This window comes from Ptychodera flava, chromosome 2, assembly GCF_041260155.1.
Source record: "Ptychodera flava strain L36383 chromosome 2, AS_Pfla_20210202, whole genome shotgun sequence".
NCBI classification, from domain to species: Eukaryota; Metazoa; Hemichordata; class Enteropneusta; family Ptychoderidae; genus Ptychodera; species Ptychodera flava.
The window spans coordinates 16,121,644-16,149,197 of NC_091929.1; the positions used below are offsets into that span (position 1 = coordinate 16,121,644).

At 37.5% G+C, this 27,554-nt stretch overlaps 1 protein-coding gene and 1 long non-coding RNA gene across 4 annotated transcripts in view; one reads left to right on the plus strand and one right to left on the minus strand.

Annotated features, from left to right (window-relative positions):
* Window positions 1-27,554, minus strand: part of LOC139115819 (nucleoporin Nup37-like) — a 600,123-nt gene that overhangs the window by 122,004 nt on the left and 450,565 nt on the right. The gene's annotated exons all lie outside the window — the stretch shown is intronic.
* LOC139115710 (uncharacterized) lies at window positions 112-22,778 on the plus strand. 3 transcript variants are annotated; one of them, XR_011548167.1, is made up of 3 exons: window positions 112-492; window positions 22,069-22,204; window positions 22,413-22,778. It is a non-coding gene; the product is annotated as an uncharacterized lncRNA (long non-coding RNA). The 3 variants fall into 3 exon arrangements; XR_011548170.1 differs by lacking the exon at window positions 112-492 and adding an exon at window positions 1,406-1,424; XR_011548166.1 differs by lacking the exon at window positions 112-492 and adding an exon at window positions 19,328-19,783.

Consider the following 27,554-nt stretch of genomic DNA (forward strand, 5'->3'; position numbering starts at 1 on the left):
TCCGCTACAGCTATTAATAGCCCACTCACCACAGCCCTGCAAAGACCCGTACGTAGAGTTGGTGACTTCAAATCTATTTTTGGACTTGACGTAAAAAGCCAAATTACTGCCGAAATTCAGCGTTCTTGGGCCCAAGTCGTATCCCTGCCTACCGCAGCTACTCGATCGCTTCCAAAAATGCCAGTCTTTTATTCTTTTTTCGTAAATAACCGTCGATGTCGGCAACTCTCTCGCTAGCCCTGCGTACGTACGCAGTGTACGCTGTGCATTCCCTGTGTGCGTTCCTAACACACAGCGTACACTGCGTACGTAATACGTTCTCTACCTAGCCTCATGGCATGGAAGTGCTGATGAATAATAACTTTGGGTCAAAGGTATTGAAGTGTCCAATCAGGTTCGTGCACAGAGTCCAAGGCCATGACCTACTTCATGTACTGCTGCACTGTTTTGATTTTGCTTCGCCAAGAAACGTATTCGTCATTGTCCATAGAAGTATGTTTGCTCTCCTTTGAGGTTGTTTGTGAAACAAAATTCCGGGATAGGCCTTGGAATGCATACGATCGGCATCGCGGCAGTGCATGTAGCTAGCCGTACGAGTATGGCGAGAGTGTCCGGCTTTGGCTACGCCGCCTCCACCTCCGGTAGGCGGCGTAGCCCCGGCGTAGCCAAAGCCGGACACTGTCGCCATACTCTTAGGGCTATGCATGTAGCGTACCATGCTTGTGTAACTGCCGAGCTCAACGTGCATTCATGGTTGATACTCGTGTACAATCATGATGTTTCAATTCTGATGAAGATTCATAAGTCTTAGTTTTGCAGTCTTTTTTCCGTACGATAATCCTGACAATACGTGTTACTGTTAGACGAGGTGGCCATTTTATGATAAGTTTCAATACTGCACAGCTACATAGCGTCACTATCGTGTGATCGAGGTACAGCGTTGTTGAACGGGATACAGAAACTCTGCAGAGGGAGAAACGATCGTTGACATGAACAGTCAATGTACTTCAGCACGTAGTCCGCAGATAGCGGATCGAGAAAATAACAGTCTGTGTCTTTTAAGTTGCTTTTCAAGATTGTATTAGCTACAGAACCAACAATGACAAATTTTTCATGAGATTTCCATGTTGGCATTGATGTTAAATCAGGAGCAGTAGGCTAGCTCCTGCCATGCTCCTGAGTACAATAGGTCTGCGTTTCCCGGCGGTACGGTGGTAGGCCGACGGCTTGTACCACACTGTCCACAGGACAGCACGTGGTAGAGGCCGTGTGCACAACCTGTACGCAGAGCTTCGAATACACTAGACAGAGTTCGTGTTTCCGTAAATTAGGCATTGAACTTGACAATATAGGCAATAACCAGAATCATCGACCATCGCCTGACAAGTGCACCATAGTCAGCTGTACATGAGTTGCGTGGCGTGGTGAGCAGGTTCCCATGGGTATTTATTTTTTGAAACGCGTACTTCAAAGGTCACGAACTCATTTTGCTGCTACACGGCGCGGCACAGATGATTGTATCGTTTTGGGCGCATTGAGATACTGTGAAGTAGGTCAACTCGTTCTACATGGCAATTATATGTGAAATATGCAGAATTTATACGCAAACGCGACCTCTGCCAGTTAAGAGCCTGCTCAGCCATTTGCACTTGCATCGACAGATATTGTTGGATCATAATTTTTCAAATGGTTTCTTTTCTTTTTTTTCATTGCGTAATACAGTGGGGATAATGTCAAATTTAGATAGATTGGATAATTTCGGGAATAAAAACAATGTAATGTCATAAAAGCCAATACCCCAAGAAGTACTTTACAAAATGTGCACGCGAGGCAATTCAGTTCATATCTGGTTCTATTACAGACTTTAAAGTGAAAATAGTATTATCAAATTTGCTCATGATGACCCATATATAGCTCTAGGGGGAAACAGTTCTGTTTCATCAGTGTGATCATTCTGATCATCTGCATTTTGTTCTATTACAGACGTTGAAGTGAGGATAAGTTTTATCAAATTTATTCATGATGACCCATATTGCTAGGGAAACAGTTCTGTTTCATCAGTGTGATCATTCTGATCATCTGTTCTGTTGAGTTTTACACAGTATCTTTGTGCTGTGTTTTGAGATTAATAAACACAGACCATTGTGAATTTTCATTCCTCTGCTTGTTTTAAATCAGTGCATGACTGATGTAGAATGTGTCATTGTGCTTGTAAACAATGAAAGCAAGAAGACAAAACAGCTGCACTTTTGAGATTGGACATGTCTCTTGTGTATCAGCTTTATTAGTTATTGAGGCGACATGTCTTGTGTGATACATCTGGTGTTTTGATCTAATGAAATCATTTGTTCTAGCCCGAAATGTTTTTATGCCTGACAACATACAAGCAATCTAGACTTAAAAATATTGTTAATTCTTGCTCCAAAAAGGTGAATTACGTGACAGTGACACCTCAACACTTTTATCTGGTCACAGTATAAGTGGCTGAAAAACAATTTGTGGTTCTTGTGATAGACATTTGTGAAACAGCATAAATGTTACAAAACCCTGTTTTAAATGATAAAAATTGTTCTAAAGTTGGACATGAACTTTTTATACTGATGCAGGTTGTTACGATATGAAAATTCCAAAAAGTGTAGGAATTTACAAATTCCCCACCCATGGGGGTGGGGGATTTACTTGATTTTAAAAGTTGGGGATTTTCCAGATTATCTTGCCCCAGGGGGTAGGGCATTTGGCAGATTCACAGGACTAATTTCCAAATCCCCTACTAAACCCCGAGGTGGGGGGGGGTGGGGGGTTGATATTGACTGGCGCATAACGCGAGTGATACCGTCCGTGTGTACTAATGACCCGCGAGATAATAATAGTGTTTGCGGTCGATCGTCCGGTACTCGCGTAAATCATGGAGTGAAAAATGTGATGATATCATAAGTATGGTACTAATTTTTATCCTCTCCTTGCCTTCTCAAAAGAAAAGCTGTGAATCCCTTTCATCGGCGATGATTTAGAGTGAAAATTGTTGTAAGGAAGAGTGTTTAACCGCCGATTTTCATGGAAAGAAATTGATGGAATTTGTCGATCTGCAGTGCATGCAATGCGGTCGACCACCGCGCTGCCAAAATCAGAAAATAACCCAGCATAGAACAAAAAGTAACCTGTCAATCATCCAGGGGTCTCTGCGAAATTGTTACAATGTTTCAGTTGTTCCATTCGACATCACCCCAGCTGACATCGCGATCGTTCTGCAATGGGACTTATGCCGAGGTTGTTTAAAACTAAGGGACGAACCATTAGATCTTGGGAGGGGGTGGTCAAAAACAGAATAAAAAAAATTTCAGAGCAGAAAGTTAGGAAAAAAAAATCTTCATACTAGTTTGCAAAATAAAAAAAAATAAGAAGATAAAGGCGTAAAAAAATCTGCAAAAGTCTTTAAAATTTTGAATTTTTTTTTAGATTTTACCGACAGAAAGCAACTTTCTGTATTTTTTAGTACATTCTCCAGGCACATTTTTAATTTTAATTTATACATTTAGAGTGACTGTATCCCATATACTGGAAGTTGTGATTATCTTATCTTTTCAGGACTTTGTATTCTGATCACTTGAAAATTATGAAATTATAGAGCCTGTTTTCTACTTGTTTCCTGCGTACAAACCAAGCAGGTACACTAGGTAAAACATTGAAACTATGGTATGGTTGTCAAGACAGAAAGTTGTATTTGCTTTTAAGATCAAGGTAAACAAATGCAGGCCACATCACTTTCATTTTTTTCACAGCTATTTATTGCAATGATGAATGCAAGAATGGGTGAACAAGTAGAAACACGTCAATAACGATAAAACAACATATCAAGTCATTATGTATTATTTTGCTCTTAAAAAGGCATTTTCTCAAAAAACAGCCCCAAAAAACAACAGCAACACATGTTTTAACATTCAACAATACACTACGTAGAATGCCATCTATCCAACAAATCCCAACACAAAAACACACAAAAGGGTTGAACTTTGAAAGTTTTTCGATAGCAAATACTGAATAAATCTGCATGAATAATCGTTTTTGTGTAGCAAATTTCAAAGAAATTGGACAAGCCCTTTCAGAGAATACAGATTTTTTGACCATGAATGGCATAAATTGCCCTAAAAAGACAAATATTGAAATTTCAACACATCTATACACATCCAATCAATTTGGACATGCTGCTACAGAGAAATAGATGTTTTGATCAAAAAGGGCAACAATTGCTCTAAAAACAACAAATATGCAAATTTAACTATATTATTTAGCTTATTTTAGCTTCTCAGCTTGTCAAAATCAATTGTAAATCATGAGATATGCATGATGTTTGGTGGGGTGAATGTAGGCATTTCACCACGCAGTAGAAAAGGAAGCCAGGAAAGCAAAATAGTCAATTTTCAAAACTATAGGAAGCTACTGAGGAGCAAGAAGACCATGTTTGAGAGGAAGATGTGTAATCCGAAAAAAATGATTCCAAAGTGCCACCAAATAACACCATTTTTATCTCTATTTTTCAAAAGCTCCAACAGCAGGAGGAAGACACCCCCTCCTGACACCCCCACTAGACAAAATGCTTGATATGCGCTTAGCATATTTACGTATATTTATGTATATGGAACAGGAATACTACTTGCATATGCAGCGTATATCTTTGTATATGGAACATTCCAATACGTTGATGTGCGTAGTGTATTTCTATGCAGATCATGAGTATACGTAATGCAGATCTTTGCACACTAAGTGTACACTGTAGTTTTGCATTTTATCAGCATACGTACTGTATACTGAATGCATTTGACACATGTACAGAATCAGTATATGTGTATATATTGTTGTATATCAAGCATTTTGCCAAGTGCCCCTGCAAAAATACTCCCCAAGTGCCACCAAATAACACCATTTTTATCTCTATTTTTCAAAAGCTCCAACGGCAGCAGGGGGACACCCCTCTCCTGACCTCCCCCCCCCCGTGACTGCTTGCTTGGCCACTTGTGGTGCTTGGCACCACAATCTTTGCCCTCTTTATCTTCAGACAGCGACGAACTAAAAAAAATTATAAATCTGAAAATTTACTCTGAAAAAAAAATTTGCACAGCTAATCTCAATTGGAAAAAAAATTTCAGAAATTTAGAATAGTAAAAAAATTTTCACAATTTCATTGTGACCACCCCCTCCCAAGGTCTAATGGTCCATCCCTAACTAGAAGGCCTCCATTGGCTATCTTTCCACTTCTGCAATTCTGTGTCCATAGAAATTGTAGAACCATTTGAGTCGGATTTAAAGTTAGAAGTCACTCACAATCTGCAGTATGTTCAACCCGTGAAACAGTGATAGTTTGTATTCAACACCACACGCACACCGTCTTGGTTACACGTACACCACGGTCCCGCTCTAGTAGAGGGACCGATCGTGTGGTTACTTGTCCATCAATGCCTCTTAACTACCCTTAGGCTTATAAACTGCATTGACTATAATGACAGGAAAACAAAATAATGAAATATCACAGAAGCAGCACTGGTGACGCTTAAAATGTTTATTTCGATGGTTAAACTGTTGGCGTATAACCACTCCTGTGATGTGATTCTACAGGTCATGCCATGTACTACATAGTACATAGTACGCTGCGCCGATGGGGCTACGCTACGGGTCAGGAACTAATCGATGTGCAGGCTAGGTCTGTTTCTGTACCTTTGATGATGTATATATGAGAAAGTCTGACCTATTTTGAAAATTGGGTCCTGTGTCGACTCGTGATTTAAGTTATCGCAGCGATGTTGAAAATTTACAACAATTTCTTTTGATAAACATACAGCACGGTACCGCAGCGAACGTATCTGCTGATCTTGGGCTAAAAGAAAGTGGGAAACCGCTTTAAACAAGCAAAAGAAAAAATAAATCTGCCCTCTTCTAATCCCACTGTTGAGTAGAGGACACGTCCAGCAATTTTCTAAACTGCTTTAAGAAAGAAACTGGAAGCTGTGCATGGGCTAGAACTGGAAGCACATACTTTGTAAACAGACGCAACGGGTCACCTACACGCGACTAGGTCAATGCCTAGCAAGGGAGAGAGACTTCGTAACAAATTTTTGATCGACAGTCACTCAGTGTGCATGATACCGGAAACTTTCTATGCACAAAGTCCGTGTTGTATGCTGTTGTACTAAGTCTATTGTTATTATGGCGGTCGGCCGGGGCAATCGAAATTGGCCGCTGTTTTGATGTCATTTCAAACGTCTCCTACCTGATCTACCGCCTGGTTATAAATGTTCACAAACTCCGTTTGTTTCCTAAAATTGAATCTGTTATCCTGATAAAGTGGTAAACTGTAAAATCACAATTTCTTTGACAAGTTACAATGTCAGACGTGATTTTTTTTCTACGCAAAGTAGTAAGCATTAAGCAAACGCCTAGCTGCCCAATTTTTACTTCTCTTCTGCGTTTAGTTCAAAGTTCATTGACTTTAGCACCAAATGTAAGGTGACACTGAAAACACAAAGGAAATTATGCCGTGTTTTGAATGAGAGCTTGCATAGTTAAAAGCAATTACTACTATATCACCTTGTTTATACTTGTTTTAAATTCTGTTTCAGACCTGTGTTCCTAAGGTAAAAAAAAATAAACCTGTGAAAATGATGATAACTGTGAAAGTTTAAATAAAGTGACTAATCAAACAAAAAATCTAAGATTTGATCGTTTCACAATATTTCTTTCCTGTCAATGAACAAGAGCTTCAAACAAATCACACCCACTGATGTAAATTGCAAGCAAATTTATATAAAACACACACAGCCACATTATGTATACAATACTTTACTTTTATTTTGTGCTATTATTTGTATTCAGTATTATTTGCTTGCTTTAAGTGTTATAGTCACCTTTACTAAATTTGAAATAATTTTTATGCAGTGCCATATTTTTATTATAATGTCGATGGATTTTTAAATACAATACAATACAATACTTTATTGCTCAACAACACACTCAAGGAGTGCGGTAAGGCAAAAATTACAAAACTCAGCAAACACTGGATGAAGCTGCTGCTGGGGAGGAACTAAAGTACAAGAAATAAATTTGGCAAGAGGTAGTTTATCTTTGTGAGTAAAGATATATATGAACTTTTCTCTGTCATTTAAATCAAAAGCCTGGATTATACAAACTTGTGGATGAAAATAGACCATCTCGATACGTACTGTATTTTGGACATTCTATAACAAAGTGAAATTCATCCTCAACTAAAGACTTACAAAACTTGCAGAATCTTTCATTTGCAGGAACTTTAGGAGTTGACCTTCTACCCAGTTCTATTTGTAGGTTGTGATCCGAAATTCTTAGTTTTGTCAGCCACCTCCTATAGGTAAAAGATCTTATATCTAGCAAGTAACTCTCAAATTCAAATTTTGTCTTAAAAAGTCTGTAAGTTCGGAGCTTATTCCTCTGCATTCCACACTTCCTTGTATCATTATGAATGTTTTTCAGCCATGTTTGTTCATAAGTTTCACATAAACTATCATATACATTATAACTGTGGAATTAATATTGCAAACACAAGACCATATATCGCTCCCACTGTGAGAGTTCAATATGCTTTGTATATAATTATACCAATCTGAATTCAACCTGGATGTATAAGCAGATCTCAATAAGATGTCATCTGATAAAACCAATCGATGCCAGTATTTGAGCATGTGTTTTATCACCATAAAGTGAATTGGATATCTACCCAGCTCTCCAACAACACCATCAGACGGTGCATGTTTAGAGACTCCTAGGATAAATCTATAATAAGAAAACTAACATCATTGAGAAAGTTACACTTGTCATTAATTTCATGTCCCCATATTTCACAGCCATATGTGATAATAGGAACAATTAAACTATCAAAGAGTGATAATGCAACTTTTACAGAAAGTGAACCATTTTGAAGGCCCTTACGAAGGCTGAAAAGAGCTTTCATTGCCTTCAATTTAAGATTGTGAAAATTACCTTTGAATTTACCATTTGGGGTAATGACAAAACCAAGGTAACAGTACTCTTTCACTAAGTCAAGAGTCACTCCATTGTAAGTGAGTGTAACTCCTTTTACAAGATGATTACTTTTGTTGAACACAATAACTTTTGTTTTCTTTATGTTAATAGATAATTTCCATTCACGACAAAAACTATGAAGTTTATCTAAGCAGCTTTGTAAGCCTGTTTCAGATTCTGAAATCAATAAAAGATCATCAGCATACATTAGACAATTGATAAGGAGTTTACCAAGTTTGATAGGACAGTCCTCACTGGAACCAAATGTACTGGGAAGATCATTTATAAAAATATTAAACAAAGTTGGACTTAAATTACACCCTTGCTTAACTCCTAAATTGGAGTCAAATTCTTCAGTAAAGTGATTGTTACTTTTCACACAATACTTAATGTTGTCGTACATGGACTTAATTAAGCTATAAAAGTTACCATTAATGCCGTATTTCTGTAATTTCCAAAGTAAACCTGTACGCCAAACCCTGTCAAATGCTTTCTGAAAATCTACAAAACAACAATATAGGTACCTACGACTGGGACTATAGCTTGACTGAGAAAATTTCGCATAGACATGCTGATCAATAGCTGAACGCAAAACTAAAAGATTATCTGCAGTTCTCCTCTTTGCTCTGAAACCAGACTGAAATGGCAAAAGAATACCATCGCTATTAAGAAAGTTTATAAGCCTATTATTCAACACAGAGGTAAACAGTTTTGCAAGGCAACTATTTATAGAAATCCCTCTGTAATTTGACGGATCACATGTATCACCTGATTTGAACACAGGGACCAAATATGCTTTTTTCCAAGCATTTGGAAACGTTCCTGATCTGAGGATGACATTGAATAATGAACACAATGGAGTAAGTATGGAAGAACCACCATATTTAGCATTTCGTTCAAAATACCATCGACACCTGGGGATTTCCCTGATTTTAATTTACGCAAAGCTTTTAAAATTTCTGATACTGTAAATGAGGAATTAAGAATAAAACTCACATCATATTCATTGGCCGCTTCCATTTTTGTTAATTCAGAAAGAATACGTTTAGAAACATTATCAGTTTCTTCACAAGAAAAATTACCCAACTGCTTAAAGTGAGAAAACCATTCACTAGGAGAAATAGACGAGTCTATTTTCTTACTGACATGACTCCCTGAAATATCCTTCCACAATTTCCAGTAATCATTACGGTCTTCGGAATAAACCTTTTCTAATTTCCTCAATGACTCTCTCTGAAAGAAGACCGTTTATATTTTAACAATTTTTTGTAATCTCTTTTCAGAGTGAAATATCTCCCTCTAATATGTGGATCATTTGGGTAGCGATTCAACAGTTTACAGCAATCTTTCAGATCTTTACGAAGTGAAAAACAGACTTATCAAACCAAGGCTGAAAAACACGTTTTGATTTCTTCTTTTTCAATTTCGGCGTAACCTTACGTAAACAGCGATCTGAAACTTTGTGAATAATACCTTCAAATACTTTTACAATATCATCACAAGAATGGGAACTTTGACAGTCAATATTAAATTTCTAAAGTCTTCTTGAATTGATGAACTTTGCAGAGTATTTAAGAAATCTTGTTTAGCATTATCATTCCACAAATATTTACTTGGACATGGTTTACACTCTACATCAACTGACCCCTTCACAATATTATTTATATTCATAGAAAAACCTATTGGACAATGATCAGAGAAATGTGTAAAAGCATATACTTTGAAATAATCTATCCGGTCCACTAAATTCTTTGCAACAATACCATAATCTACTGTACTAAATCCATTTCCCTTGTAACAAGTTGGTTTTCCATAAAGATCCCCTGCAGTTCTACCATTTAAAATCTGTAAGCCGTTTTGAATGCAAAGATCAATAAGTGTCTCCCAAAGGGATTGATACTACAATTACCATTATCCATTGAAATTCTATGATGTACGGAGTCAGGAATATAATCATTAGGTGTAGGACAGTGATTTATGTCATCATGTTGAATATAATCTTGCAAATTACCTGTCCTAGCATTAAAGTCTCCTACTAAAATTATGTCTCCCAAACTCGAAAATTCAAGAATCTCAGAATGAAGAGCTTCAAAATAATCATTATTTACATGCATTACAGACCCTTGTGGAGGCAAATATACACAACACATAAAAACATCACTATTAATGAGAAAAAAATCCTTATCAAGTTTTACCCAGAGCAAGTCAGAAATTTTTGATTTTATCTTATGGATACCTGACTTAAAGCATGACTTAAATACAACAACAGATCCCCCAGCAGCACGTTTACTACGTTTATGTTGTAAATTTCTATCAGATCTAAAATAACTATAACTATCAAAAGCAACAGTGTTTGACTTCGAAAGCCAGGTTTCTTGAATACACATTATATCAAATTGGTTAACAATTGATAGAAAATCTTCATCATCACATTTTTTTGATAAACCACCTTGGATGTTCCAACTTCCAACACGTAAAAAAGAACGCTTAAAATTCCTTCTTAAAACAGCAGTACTCTGTCTCTGCGAGGCAAAACACATGTCAGTGTAAAAGCTGAATAACAGAACTGGATAAATTGAAGAAAAACTTTATGAACAGCTGACTACAAATAGGAATAGAAAAAAGTAGCCAGAATAACAGGTGTGCTAAATTTAGCACTAGGTTGACAAAAGTTAATGGACACACAACAACTCTTTTGGAGCACAGTGTAATATTGTAGCCATTAGTGGCTGTATCCAGACAGTCCCAGGACATTAAAAACAAACAACATGAAAGGAAACAATGCTTCTCTTTGATGCTCTGTCACCCCATTTAATATCACTCATCAAAAAACCTGTGCCACCTGAATTTATATGAATTCCGTCACTGTGATACAGGTAACTTGCATTAACATATCTGCTGTGTTGATCACAATCTAAAACTGGTTGCGATCACCCTGATCATATCTAGCGTATAAACCATTGCCATAATTATAGTATGGCCTTCTATTGTAGGGCCTATTTCCTTGGAAAGAATCTCTACTATCCACCCGTCTAAAATTTGACGGGGATCTATATGTACGAGAATGAGTGGTTACATCGCTTCTCTTTGTTGCTCTGACACCCCATTTAATATCACTCACCAATAAACTTGTGCCACGTGAATTTATATGAATTCCATCACTGTGATAAAGGTAACTATTGTTACCTAATCTATTATGATCTACAAAGACGCAGTGATTTATATCAGAACATGCATTCTTAACCCTCTCATTAATATACTGGATTTGATTATTTAGAATGGAGTATTCACCATGGAAAGGTAAGATACCCGACACAACAATCATTGCTTTAGGACAGACATATTTAACTTCATTACACAGTGAAATTATTCCATCAATTATTACATCATCACGTAATAACCAACATCATTCGACCCTATATGCAAGATTACAATCTCTGCATCAATATTATTGACATTTCTCAAACTTGAAAAAGCTTCATCAATATTTGAAGCTCTAAGCTTTACAGAACGCTTATTCTTATATAACAAACTCGTGTTGATGTACTTAGTAATTGAGTCACCTAATACAAGGACATTACAGTTCACGTTACGACCGTCATCTCTTATGATCGTGGACGATGCGGACCCGATATGCGAGACTGTGTCCGGCGATATGTAGAACTCGTCCGACTATCAGCTTCATCAACGCTGCTACGACGCGATTCATCTGGACGACTCTGATACCGGTTAGCGTACGCGTTCGGAGTACTGGGAGTTGGAACGGTAGGCGAACGCTCTGTCGATTGTGAGAATTTCGCTGGGCTCTGGTTTACCGCGGAAGACGGCGGTAGAGGATCAGACCGAGGAGTATTCGACGGGATTGGTTCTGGTGTTGTTGAATGAGATGTTTGCGACTGGGGAGTGATATTACCAACTACATTGTGACGATGAAGATCTGCGGGAGGTGCGACACTGGAGACAACACGCTCACAATCACGAGTTGCACCTACACCAACCTCTATTGATGACGTCACAGCGGTCGCAGAAGCAGAGGTTTTTCTCCGTGAACGTGACACGGAGTTCAAAGATTCAGCAAACGAATTCACCAAGTTTACCTTTCCTAACTTAGTATCAGCCGTTGTTATTTTATCATCAATAAAAGAAAGTTTGTCCATGATATCACCGACTGAATATACAGTTGAAGCATATTTGCCCTCGATCTCCGCCACTTTGCTCTCAAGAGAATTCCGCAACGATGACAATTTTTTTTTCAATTCACGTACCTCGGCAATAACACGATCTTGACACTGCAATTCAACGGCTTTCTGTGTCTGTAACAACTGGCTCTGAAAATGATCACAGATAGACCGTAGATCATTTTTCAGTGAGGCAACTTCTTCAAAGAGGGAATTGTATCGATCAGTCAGTACTATGTAGTTACTCTCAAGTCTTTCTACGGCTAGAGAAGAAACGTGCGTATTAACATCCGTTTTGTTGACAGACTCTTCTTCTTTTCGGCCATCCACCGGACTATTTGGCGGCAAAACATCGGTCACCTCACTAGTTGGTACATCACGCGTAAAAGGGATCATCACACATGTTTCTGGCGAAGAAAAGTTGTTATCTTCATTCAAAGAACCCTCAATCACGGTATCAAACGACTCATACAGAGAGGGATGTGCTGTGGCGGGAATATGCATGTCGCTCTCTTCGGAATTGCAACACTGTACTTTACCGTTTGAATCAGAGTTCGTGTCCTTGGTGTCGAAAAAGTTCTGCAAAAATTCCTCCGCTAATCTGCGTGCATTAAAACCCTTGTAACAAGCACCTGAATAACCAACAACTGCTTATGGCAAGCGTCCCAGTCAACAAAGATCCCAGTGTTTCTTCCCACTGCAACAGCGTAGAATTTCTTACGACGTGCAGCCTTTTTGCTTTTCTTGGCAGATCGACCACGCTTGGTTGACGCACACAAGTTCACCAGATCATCACCCGAGTCAAAATCCCCGTAAATAAAGTCCGGATCACTTTTTCTTCTCTTATCACGCTTACCCATTGCTTATGTAAATTAGCGAAATGATTGACTGGAAATAAAACAGTAAAAGAACCTGGGAACCGCCGAAACACAGACCACTTTATGGAGCGCTAATAAGGCGTGGCCACCTGACACCCGGCCATAATGGTCACCTCACCTCATTGTGTTATGTTTTTTTTCCAAATTTTTTATCAATTACCTTCTCCACTATACTTATACAAAACCATGGGGGAGGGGGTTAATCACATAATCTGGTGCAGATTGAGATTTATTTTCCATGCATTCAGCTGTTTAACTCTCCATGAATTTCATTACACTCTTCTGATAATTTATCTTCTTTTCAGGTGGCTGTTGATTCTAATCTGCTGATCGCCAAGAAATAACTAGGTTGTACACGTGAGACTTTAATCATTAGATGATCATCCCTAGGTTGATGCCAGTGAAATAATCGTGCCTCAAGGAACGTACAGGTGACCATCTACTCCACCCCATCCCAACCCGTCTTCCTTCCATCTGTGAAACATTCAACATCAAAGGTTTTCGTCATGGACTATCATTTCTGCAAAAATACTTGACTCATATTTGGACATATTTGAAGGACATTTTCAAAGCTTGGGAGAATAACCGTTTTGTTCGTGAGAAGATACAATCAGTCATTGTGACACAACATTTCTTTGCTTCACAACTAATATATGATACATCAGGAAAGTAATGTGGATCCATAGTAATATTTGTATGTTCCAACGCAGTCATCGAAGTATTCATCATTGAAATTTAGGTTAAATACCTGAAAGATACAGTAATTAATTGTCACTGGGAAACAATGCTTGGGTCACAGAGTAGGAAACGAGCATGGAATATTATTTGAAGATCAGTTGAAAGCAGAACTATGGTTCAATACTTACAAGGAACCTTTCAGGTTATGTTTTATTTCTGTCATCATGAAGAAATAAAGTCAACTGTATGGGGAAATTATGTCAACTTGTGAAGTATGTGGTATCTCACCATGCACTTTGACAACCGTATTTCTATTACTGTTTTTTTCCTTTACATTGAAGCCCAAACCCAAACCCAACACAAGATCTTTTAAATAGAGAAAAATAAATGCACTGCTAATCCTAAGATATTGTTTTACCCATAGCTTTCTTCTTTCATTGATATGATTTGGTTTGATGTCCACATGTTTAGAAAAGGTCTGCAAGTACAGCCTCTGCTACTTAATAGCTTAATTATGAAAAAAGAGCACAATATCACAATACAGGCTACACTAAGTGAAAAATAAGAGGACCAGACCATCACTTGTTCCGTTCTCACCGAATAATACCTTTTACTGACAAGATATTTGTGGTAATGTACAAACCTAGTACAATTCAACCTTTCTATTCACTCTTTGGATTCAATTCAACGATATCCCCTTACTTGAAGTATCCCCTTTTCCATCCTATACAAGGAGTCTCTCTCAGAATTGAAAACAAACAAACATAGAATTCCTCCCTAAGAATTAAGAGCAGATGATTCTCTCTTCAGATTCATACCTTAAAGAGAATATATCACATTTTTGCATTCATACTATAGATTGAGCCCCCCCCTCCCTTAACCCAAATTTTATCCATAAGTTAAATGGTTGAGTTGCAACACTTATAGATTATGGCACAGATGCAACCATCATGAGGGTTTGTAGATTTCACTCAAACAATAGGATTATTGCAAATGTTATTTTATAGCCATGACATCTATGTAAAGTGCTATTCTTTCAAGTTATTCGAGGTTGATATAATGAAGTGTAGTGAAATGTTTTCACAATTTTCATGTATGTTCCAGCAATTCACTGTATAATGTTTTAAAAGAATACTTTTGAAACATCAAATTCAGTGGATTTAAAATTGATCTTGCTTATGGGTAGTTTGACAATTTGAAAAAAAAATCTCCTGATCAATATTTTTGCAAATGTATTCTAATCATTCTGTTTGTAAGGCTTGTAGTTGTATATTTCAGACACTTTCTATAGTCTTTAAATGTATGTGATTCATATTTGCAAATGAAAACAAAGAAAGAAGAGGGTACATTTTCTCCCTTTAAACTTCAAATATTGAATTTGAAATTGAACATGACAGATCAACAGTTTGTTTTGTTTTTAAATTGCACCTTTCATGTCTTTTTACATGGTAACACGGCAAAAAAAAAGCAGTTTCTGGTTTATCTTTTGATATGCAATAAAACCAAAGTCAATTTAGTTCATTTGAACTGATTCAGTGGTTGGTTTGAATTTATTTGTTGATGTTTATATGTAAACATTTGTTGAATGAGTAAGAATGTTCGTTTGTTTGTGTGCTTGTGTGTGTGTGTGTGTGTGTGTGTGTGTGTGTGTGTGTGTGTGTGTGTGTGCATGTGTGCATGTGTGTCCCCTTGTCCCGAAGGCCAAAAAGTGGGCCCTGCTGCCCCGAGGGCCACCTAGGAAGATTGGTCTTTGTCGATGAATGAGATCACACTTTCCCTGTTTATGGATTCCCTCCACCCCTCTCTTTACCCTTTGAAGGCCCCTCAGCCCCTAAGGCCTTATTTTGCCCTCCTCCTGTCAAGAAATGACAACATCCTTGTTTTGTTGTTTTTGCATGGCCCTTCCCGTACGAAACAGATTTTTTGTGGTAAACATGCTGCAAGCTCTGGGCAAACATACCACACATACTTTTGTGTGCCACAACTCTCTATCCATCCTGCGCCGATAGTCACCACTAGTGGTGCACTTGTGGTGATTAGCAATCTTTCTCTTGGTATGTCTACCACAAGACTGAAGTAAACAAAGTTGCAGATTGCTTTGTGGTATGTTTGCCTTGAAGGCTTTACGTAAATACAATGGTCACACAGCACAGACTGTGCAGAATCATGTGTAAGAATTCAAGGCTGCACGGTTACAGGGAAGCCAAATGAACGTGTGTGCCCAGCTGGCTTCTGTAGATGTACCGTATATCGCATGCATGAATAAAGAATATACATGTTTGCACTCTAAATTTAATAACAAAATAGTATATTTATTGATTTTTCAAAATGGGGATGTTAAAACCTGAATACATATTTGTAGGACAAATCTTAGTCAGTTTCCAAGAAATTAGGAAATTCACATACAAAAGTACTTGACTCTCCAAATGATACTTCTATACACAGTGACAAGATTTTACGAATCCAGATTACATCAACAATAGCACATATGTAAAGGTGCTGGATTGCCAAAATAGCTTAATTTGAGTGATTTAGCAGCTAATAGGCCCTATGGTGTGATCGAGGCGAGAAAAGTGACGAAGTTGATCTAATAAAGACGGGTATTCTGTTGATAACAATGTTGTTTCATACTGTACATACATAGGCCTACACTGTAGGCAGCCACAAAAATCCCATGAAACCATTTTCCCTGTCCATCGGGAAACGTTTTGAGCCAATGATCTGCACGATAATTCAATGTTAAGGGACTGGACACAAATTACAGGGGGGGGTGGGCCGGTGTTTTTTGGGGGTGGGTCGCCATTTTTCGCGCAAGCATTTTTGAAGGGTCATAAAATTTTGTGCAAGCCTATGGGGGAGGGTCACCTTTTTTCATGCATCAAAGCTGAAATTGCATGTGCACGTTATGGAATACTGAAAAAAGAAAAAATACCTCCTGGCACTTTCATTTTCTGCCATTACCATTTTCGGCGCGCCCTTCGGGCGCAAATTTCAGGTATAATAAACAATGCATTGATGATCCAAGCAGCCACATTGATTTAAGTTGTCATGATTTCTACTTATTCAACACTATTGTGAATAACTGTCCCCTATAATGACTCTTTCAATAACAATTTGGGAGATTACTTATTTGACATCATTCTCCCATTGACAATACATTGGGTATAGGTCGGTGTCAAACGTTCATGTCGCTGTATGTACATTTTTTAATTTTTTGAGGACATTGACAGAATACAAACTGTTCAGAATAGTGCATAGTGTCATCAATAACAACTGGAAGCTTCAGGTCGAACAACTTTTGAATAACAATTTAGGATCAGATAACCTATGAGTTATTTGTAGTTTCCTCATAGCCTACAATGTATAGTGAATCAACATTTTGGTGAATCAAATTTCTTGCACAACCATGGACTTGAAACCACTCTAGTCTAATCATGAATATTAATACTAATAATTAGGTGTACATAAATGCACAGATTTTCCTATTTTTGTATTGGAAAAAAATTATTCATAGTTTCATCATAGACTGCCATGTATAGTAAATCGACATTTAAGTGATATGCCAAAATCAAATTTCTTGCACAACCATTGGCTTGAAACCACTCTAATCTAATCATGAACATTAGTACCAATAATTGAGTGAACATAAATGCACAGATTTACCTATTTTTGTATTGGAAAAAAATTATTCATAGGGTTTCACCATAGACTGCCATGTATAGTGAATCAACATTTCGGTGAAATGCCAACATCAAATTTCTTGCACACACATGGACTTGTAACCACTCTAGTCTAATCAAGAACATAAATATCAATAATCAAGCATACATAAATACACAGATTTGCCAAGTTTTGTATTTAAAAAAATTATTCATAGTTTCTTCATAGACTACAATGTATAATGGACCCACATTTCATGCGAAATTCCAAAAACAAAGTTATTGTACACAGATGCACGTGTTACCACCCTCTTCTAATCAAGCACAATTATGTCAATTATTCAGGGTCATATATACACAAATAGTGCATATTTTTAATTCTGAAATTTTTTTTTTACAGTTTTGTCATAGACTCCCATGTATAGTGGATCAACATTTTATGCGAAATTCCAAAAACAAAGTTATTGTACAGAGATGCACATTTTACCACCCTCTTCTAATCAAGCACAATTATGTCAATTATTCAGGGTCCATATATGCACAAATAGTGCAAATTTTTAATTCTGAAAATTTTTTGACAGTTTTGTCATAGACTCCCATGTATAGTGGATCAACATTTTGACAGAAATTCCAAAATCAAATATCTTGTTCACATGTGCACTTGTAAACAACCCATGCTAATCAAGTATATCTATATCAGTTATTAAACATCTGTATATGAACAGATATAGCTAGTTTTATACTGGAAAATAGACGTTCGTAGTTTTCTTATAGTCGACTACATGTATAGTGAATCAACATTATCGATAAAATCTAAAATTACGTTTTTTGTACAGGCATGCACTTTTTACCTGCCACTTCAAGCAAAGTACATTTACATGAATAACACACGTATGATTTGATATTTTTTGGACAACGCGTTATATCGGCCACATTTTGCCTTCCTTTCGGGAGGGCGACTTAAAAAGTATAGCAAGTCAGAAGGGGGTCTTTAACACATTGCGGGTTTTTTGGGGGGGTATTGAGTAACAGGGGAGGGTCACTTATTTTCATGCACGGATAAGGGGGAGGGTCACTAATTTTTGTGCATGAACTTTTGAAGGGTCACTATTTTTTACGCAGCGGTTTTTCGAAAAACACCGGCCCACCCCCACCCCCCCTGTAATTTATGTCCAGTCCCTAAATTCATCAATTTCATGGAAGCAACGAAAATCTCTCGAAAATCGGCCGTAATCCATGAAGGAAAGGAACTTTGCCACAGTTTGGGTAGGCCTAATAATAAGCGGACAGAGCATGTCAGTCACCGCGGTCGGAGAGAAAACACTCATTCTATTTGTGTCTTTCGACAATTATTTTCCGAAGCCATCATATGATCAGTATAAGCATGGAGGTAGGTATGGTATAAGTTACTATATCGCCGACTTAGAAAGACAAGGGAATTATTAGTCGTATTGCCATCCACTGTACAAATGATTGACATCTCACTCAACCTGCCGTGAACACGTACGTACGTGTCTCCAGAGAAACGCGCCCGAACAAAAATCTAAGAAATTGTTAAACTGGTATGTTGGAATTTTCGTATCTCACGCCTGTCGTATAGAACACAGTTTTTATCGAAATTGAATTCCCGTATCTCAGGGAAGGCACACTATAAAATAGTGCTGGTATAGTGCCTATGAAGGGTTTGCACGGTTAGCCCCGCGATCGAGGCGCCACTGGCACTGCTGTGCTAACTGCTATGTAATAGGGCCTACATAGTGTGGGGCTTAGTGTTGGGTCATAGCCACTGGTGCTGTCAATACACTTTTGCTTGGATATAGTCCGTCGAAAGCGTAACTTTTCAGTGAATTACTTTTGAATGAATTACTTCTAACAAAACTTCCACTACGATTCATGCTATGTTACGTACGTGTACAGCGATCGCGATTGCAAGGACTTTGTATCGGAAGTCATAGTATCACGCCTGATGACATCATAGATCATGTGAAGACTTCGTTGTGATTGGTCAGATTGGCGTGTCACAGGTCAAATCTCAGCGGCAAATCTGATATCAGAAAGGCAGTTACGACCCTTTTGAATTGCTGAATGCATCATCGCTGTTTTTCACTCGACTTTTGACAAAATTTCACTGAAATTTGCCGTTGGACATCACCTTGACAGCTTCGTATACCCTAGCTATGAATGTACAACCTATAGGCAATGTTCAACACGCGTTAATTTTCATGTCATCGTCGTCACGATCGGCGTGTGGAGATCGGCTTGTGAACAATGGTCACCATTCTTATAACCATGATAACACCCTGAGCTGGCCGAGCTGACGATCAAGGCGATCGTTTGAATTTCGGTAAGTAAATTTTCGAGTATCCTTCTCTGCAACGTAACGACGAATTTTAGGGACTGGTCAGTTTCTTCAGCCTGGGGGGGGGGCGGTGGATTCATGGGGGGTCACCCTGTTTTTGACTTTGGTGATAGGGGGTCACCATGTTTTTGAAATACCCAATAGGGGGGGTCAGTGTGTTTTTGAATTTGACACAGGCTCATCATTGCCTAAAATGCTAGTGTCAGCCACAAATTTATCATTCAGTTGTATTTTTCGGCGCGCCCTTTGGGCGCGTAACTTTAGTAATCAGTCATATTTTCAGCACGCCCAACTTTAACATATCAAGCATACATACATCAGAGATATCTGTATGTTCAATATTTTTCAGCGTGCTCTTCAAGCTCATTACTTTAATATATCAGACATTTTTCAGCATGCCCTTCAGGTGCATGATTTTAATATACAAGGCATATATATCAGAGATATCAGGATGTTTCATATTTTTCAGCGCGCGATTCGGGCGCCATACTTTAATAAATCAGAGATATCTTGATGTTTGCAAAGTGAAAGTGTACATTATGAAATCTGCATTTCATATGAAAAGGATGACAAATTCATGATACTTTTCTGTTCTCTCTATGAGAATTCAGTATGAGAAAGCAACATGCACAAATATTTCACAATATATATTTGATACACTGACTTATTTTAGAGATAGAAAAATGACAAGATATCTTTCCTTCTCATTGATGCAATTATTTTCCTTTGTGTCACAGGTTTTCTGTAGAAAGATGCTTTTTTATGAACAAAACAGTTAAAAAGGCAGTTTTTGTCATTATTAGCTTTGTTTTTATGGTTTCAATGTTACAAGAAAAGGTCCTCTCAGACACTGTACACATCAGATTTGGCTAAAAAAAGCTCTCTATGGCTCCTCAGGAGATTTAATTGGATGGTTGGCAAGTCTTAACACCCATCAAAGTTTTTGATTCACTGCTTTTTCCTCTTTGATATTAATGATTGACATCCATCTTTGTACAACAGTTCAGGACATCTGGTTTAAGCATAGAAAGTGTGAAATACATTCACAGCTCATTCAAAATACAGCTCATTCAAAATGTACTGTATTTAGACTTTAAGATTGACACTTTGAAATTCCTATCTTACAACTGACATGTTAACAATTCCATTAAAACATAGAATGACTATTTAAAATATAAATATGTATGTAACAAAATGTAAAATATATATATATATATATATATATATATATATATATATATATATATATATATATATATATATATATATATATAATATATATATATATATATATATATAATATATATATATGATTTATGTCCACCTTTTGTTTTACCTATGTCGCGCGCCGGGGGGGGGGTGTCACCCTGTTTTCGAAATTTGGAATAGGGGGGGTCACCCTGTTTTCAAAATTTGGAATAGGGGGGGTCAGCCACTTTTTGACGTCGGCAAAAAATAATCCACCGCCCCCCCCCCCCCCAGGCCGAAGAAACTGACCAGTCCCTTATCTGTTTTGTTCTGTGCAATTCTCGAGTAACACTGTCCAATTGTCTGAATAACTCCCGAGGTTGAACGTTGAGTGAACAGTGTGAAAGGAGTGGTCTTCATCTGTTCATACCGATGTATTGATAGTGTCTATGTCTGGGGAATACATACTTCGACACTTTGGCGAAGGCACAGTCCCTCGGGGACTGTAACCAGGGTGAAACTGTTGCTTATATGTATACAAATTTCCCTCGATGTACGATATAAAACAATGAAAAAACAATACATTTAGGAATGGTTAGGTAAGAATTAAGTTCTTAAACTCTGACCTAGTATCGTTTGTACACGTGTTTCATGTCATGAAATTTGGTATACGTCTATTTATAAGATCATGCTGGACGATGCTGGACGTCTCTGTCTTTTACACTTAAGTTTCTTTTGAAAACTTCATTAATGTATTTGACATTTGTTCAACGTTACCCGTAAATATTTGCTGGCATATTGTAAGGCGAAATCCAAATCAATGATTGATTTACAATATTTCATTGGTTAAGTTCTACATGAAATCTTACAACACAAAACATGCATACAATATTTTCAGTTATCTTTCTGTAGCTGTGGATCACTGGTAGCGTTGTCCCCCCCCCCCATCTAAAAGTAATTTAGATTCACAGATATAGTAGTAAACTAGTTTTCATGTCACATGTAGTCAAAATCACCAAACATAATCGCTGGGACTTTTCCTTTACATTCCTTTTTATTCCATTGCATTTTCTTATTTGTAGCTGGAAGTGACGACATGTCTTTGTGGCAACGGATGCTGAGAAAAAGCAATGCTGATGACAACTTTACATCACCAATCTCATAAACCCACATTGGTCCCAAAAGAGTAACCAAGCTTGCCAAGGCAAATATATAAGTGTAAGTACCGTTTGAAATATCTTTACAATTTAGTGACCTGGATTCCATTTCATGATATGTGCAAGACTCATTGTGAAAGGTATGTCAAGGCAGTTGCAATTACATACTGACTGGCAGATTGTTCTCTTGGCATTTTGTCTACTGTACTGTGCTAGTATATGTGATTGCATTAATGTTTCTTTTCTTGTTTTTCTTTTTTTTGTTTTAGCCCTTTCTGTAGTCTACGGAAAGTAAACCAAGACACTGAACAATCAACTGGATCAAAAGTAACTGTTCCCACTATATCGTTGGATATGCCAACACTTTGTTATGAAGATGCATTGATTAAGGGAGATATCCTGTGAAAGAACTGTTGATGAACTTGTGATTTCTTTTGTTTTGAGTCATTTGTTAGCATTTCCATCTGCAATAAATGTAAGTTAGGAATTCAATGAAAAACCTGGTAAGATTTTCTTTTGTTTGTGAATGTGTGTGAGTGTTTGTACCTGTGGCTACATTCTGAAAACTTTAATACATGAGCACAAGAATGAGTAGCTACAGTGTGAGTGGTCGTGGCAAAGTGTGAAGGGTAGGGGTATGCTACTGGGGGTGGGGCTACCCTAGCGTATGGTCAGCTTCAATAGCGGTATGTATACCGTAAATCCTGTTTGTGGCAAGTATACCGCAAAAAAATTCTGCAAAGCCTAAACTTTTGTGGCAAAAATACCAGGACATGCTTGAGTGTCGTGGTAAGCATACCACAATATGTGCGCCGCAAAATCCATCAACATGCGAAAATCTCAAGCTATGCGTAAGCTTACCACAACATTTGTGGTAAACTTACCGGGCAATTACGAAGACTTTACCAGAACTGTTCGCCGCAAGGCTTTAATTTCGTAAGGGTTGTGACCTAAGGGCCAAAAAGTAGGCCCCCCTGCCCGTGTATCACCCCTATTTGTAACAATCAACCCTATTTGTAACAAAACTTAATTTTCAAAAAAACTTTGCCGTATTTGTTGAAATATTGATAAAATATGCATATTTGTATGTTAAATGCAAATGTAATAGCGATGTTTGGGGCAATTTTCTTTTTTTTCCTTGTCAAAACTCATTTTTCCGAAACTGCTTTTGTTACAAATTGGGTTGATTGTTACAAATAGGGGTGACACGTGTCAACCCTATTTGTAACAATCAACCCTATTTGTAACAAAACCTAAATTTCAAAGAAACTTGGCCGTATTTGATGAAATCTTGATGAAATATACATATTAGTATGTTCGGGGGCAATTTTCTTTGTTTTCCTTGTTGAAACTCATTTTTCCGAAAATGCTCGTGAGATTAAATTTCGTTGTGCAGGTTCCTAGGGATAAGAGCCCTACTCGTAAGATATAATCAAGTCGTGCAGATACATGCCAAAGGTTTGTTTTGGGACAATTTTCACCATTTTCGGTCAAAAATGTTAAAAATCTTGTTTTCTGACCGAAATCATACTAAACCTATATGGGGTTAACTTTTGTTACAAATTGGGTTGATTGTTACAAATAGGGTTGACGTGTCAACCCTATTTGTAACAATCAACCCTATTTGTAACAAAATTTAACCAACTTGAAACAAAACCTAATTTTCTACAAAACTTGGCCGTATTTGATTAAATCTTGATGAAATGTACATATTAGTATGTTTTTGGCAATTTTTATTTTTCCTTGTCGAAACTCATTTTTTCCGAAAATGCTCGTTAGATTAACTTTCGTTGTGAAGGTTGCCTAGTATAAGAGGCCTACTCGTAAGATATAATCGAGTTGTGCAGATAGGTTTGTTTTGGGGCAATTTCCCCAATTTCGGTCGAAAATGTTCAAAATCTTGTTTTCTGACCGAAATCATACTAAACCTATATGGGGTAACTTTTGTTACAAATGGGTTGATTGTTACAAATAGGGTTGACGTGTCAACCCTATTTGTAACAATCAACCCTATTTGTAACAAAATTTAACCAACTTGAAACAAAACCTAATTTTCTAAAAAACTTGGCCGTATTTGATGAAATCTTGATGAAATATACATATTAGTATGTTTTGGGGCAATTTTTATTTTTTCCTTGTCGAAACTCATATTTTCTGAAAAGGCTCGTTAGATTAACCTTGGTTGTGCAGGTTGATTAGTATAAGAGGCCTACTCGTAAGATATAATCGAGTTGTGCAGATAGGTTTGTTTTGGGGCAATTTTCATCAATTTCGGTCAAAAATGTTAAAAATCTTGTTTTCTGACCGAAATCATACTAAACCTATATGGGGTTAACTTTTGTTACAAATTGGGTTGATTGTTACAAATAGGGTTGACGTGTCAACCCTATTTGTAACAATCAACCCTATTTGTAACAATCAACCCTATTTGTAACAAAATTTAACCAACTTGAAACAAACCCTAATTTTCTACAAAACTTGGCCGTATTTGATGAAATTTTGATGACATATACATATTAGTATGTTTTGGGGCAAATTTTATTTTTTCCTTGTCGAAACTCATTTTTTGCGAAAATGCTCGTTAGATTAACTTTGGTGTGCAGGTTGCCTAGTATAAGAGGCCTACTCGTAAGATATAATCGAGTTGTGCAGATACATGCCAAAGGTTTGTTTCGGGGCAATTTTCACCATTTTGTGTTGATTGTTACAAACCTTTGCCATGTATCTGCACAACTCGATTATATCTTACGAGTAGGCCTCTTATACTAGGCAACCTGCACAACGAAAGTTAATCTAACGAGCATTTTCGGAAAAAATGAGTTTCGACAAGGAAAAAATAAATTTTGCCCCAAAACATACTAATATGTATGTCATCAAAATTTCATCAAATACGGCCAAGTTTTGTAGAAAATTAGGTTTGTTTCAAGTTGGTTAAATTTTGTTACAAATAGGGTTGATTGTTACAAATAGGGTTGACACGTCACCCTATTTGTAACAATCAACCCAATTTGTAACAAAAGTTAACCCCATATAGGTTTAGTATGATTTCGGTCAGAAAACAAGATTTTGAACATTTTCGACCGAAATTGGGGAAAATTGCCCCAAAACAAACCTATCTGCACAACTCGATTATATCTTACGAGTAGGCCTCTATACTAGGCAACCTGCGCAACGAAAGTTAATCTAACGAGCATTTCGGAAAAAATGAGTTTCGACAAGGAAAAATAAAAATTGCCCAAAACATACTAATATGTACATTTCATCAGGATTTCATCAAATACGGCCAAGTTTTGTAGAAAATTAGGTTTTGTTTCAAGTTGGTTAAATTTTGTTACAAATAGGGTTGATTGTTACAAATAGGGTTGATTGTTACAAATAGGGTTGACACGTCAACCCTATTTGTAACAATCAACCCAATTTGTAACAAAAGTTAACCCCATATAGGTTTAGTATGATTTCGGTCAGAAAACAAGATTTTGAACATTTTCGACCGAAATTAGGGGGAAATTGCCCCAAAACAAACCTATCTGCACAACTCGATTATATCTTACGAGTAGGCCTCTTATACTAGGCAACCTACACAACGAAAGTTAATCTAACGAGCATTTTCGGAAAAAATGAGTTTCGACAAGGAAAAAATAAAAATTGCCCAAAACATACTAATATGTACATTTCATCAAGATTTCATCAAATACGGCCAAGTTTTGTAGAAAATTAGGTTTTGTTTCAAGTTGGTTAAAGTTTGTTACAAATAGGGTTGATTGTTACAAATAGGGTTGACACGTCAACCCTATTTGTAACAATCAACCCAATTTGTAACAAAAGTTAACCCCATATAGGTTTAGTATGATTTCGGTCAGAAAACAAGATTTTTAACATTTTTGACCGAAAATGGTGAAAATTGCCCCGAAACAAACCTTTGGCATGTATCTGCACGACTTGATTATATCTTACGAGTAGGGCTCTTATCCCTAGGAACCTGCACAACGAAAATTTAATCTCACGAGCATTTTCGGAAAAATGAGTTTCAACAAGGAAAACAAAGAAAATTGCCCCCGAACATACTAATATGTATATTTCATCAAGATTTCATCAAATACGGCCAAGTTTCTTTGTGAAATTTAGGTTTTGTTACAAATAGGGTTGATTGTTACAAATAGGGTTGACACATGTCACCCCTATTTGTAACAATCAACCCAATTTGTAACAAAAGCAGTTTCGGAAAAATGAGTTTTGACAAGGAAAAAAAAGAAAATTGCCCTCAAACATACAAATATGCATATTTTATCAATATTTCAACACATACGGCAAAGTTTTTTGAAAATTAAATTTTGTTACTTATCACATGAACTGGCCCGAATTCCCACCTGTGTGACGTAGAACAGGACGGATAAGAAATCCGAATTACCCCTGTTGTACGTCATCAACCGGAACTTTTTTCTTGCATGGTACCGTTCATACATGCGGGCTGCGATGTGAACATAGACCGATTTGTCGTGACCAATGCCGTGCTCTCATGACAGTTTTACAAAAAAGGTGACCCGATAAATCCACACATGGAAACATAGAAGGCATGTCCAGCGAAATTTCTAGTCGCTAAAACTATAGCTGTTCTCAAGAATCGAATGGGGATACCGCCGATCCAGTCGCGTCGCCTCGCAAGGCTCAATGTGGACGTCGTACCTGGCGATCCCTGTTGGCGATAAACCTGAAATCTACACCCCCGGGGTCTACACCTCAACGGAAGTTCAACTGAATAAATGAGTACAGTATAATCTTCGGGAAAGCGACATACAGGCACAAGCATGAAGTTATTCGACTAAAAACGATAAATTTCCTTCATCATACAACAAATTCTGTAAATTCTTGCTCGGAATCAAACCTGTAGCGCGTAAGGCTGTAGCGCTAGCGAAGACATCAGCTATAAGCTTATGCATTGCAGCGCTGTGGAATCCGATGTACTTCGAAAGTTGACTCAGACAACACTCAAAACAGAGTTTCCGTCAAGTAAAATTAGGATGTATCTACGGGTGAGATATATGTCACTGCAAACGTCAAAGTCCTTAAGATGAAAACATTGACGACCGAGATCGGGATTAACCAGTTGACACCGGCATGGCAGAGACCGGTGACGGCAGCGTTGTGGGCATAAACATCCCGGATAAACATGCAATGAGGTACACTCTGTGTGTCATCGAACGGAATATTTCGCGCTCGCCACGGTCGTAAACTTGTGTGATATTTTGAAAAGCCACGGAATCTCTGAGAATGAGAATTACTGTTTTGATCGTGTCGTTGCATTTACTTCATAAATCTATTGTAAATATTCTGAATAACTCTGAATACTATGGCTATCCGTCGCTAGCACGATGAAAGTTATGTCCACCGCGCACCGTACCGATCGATGGCCG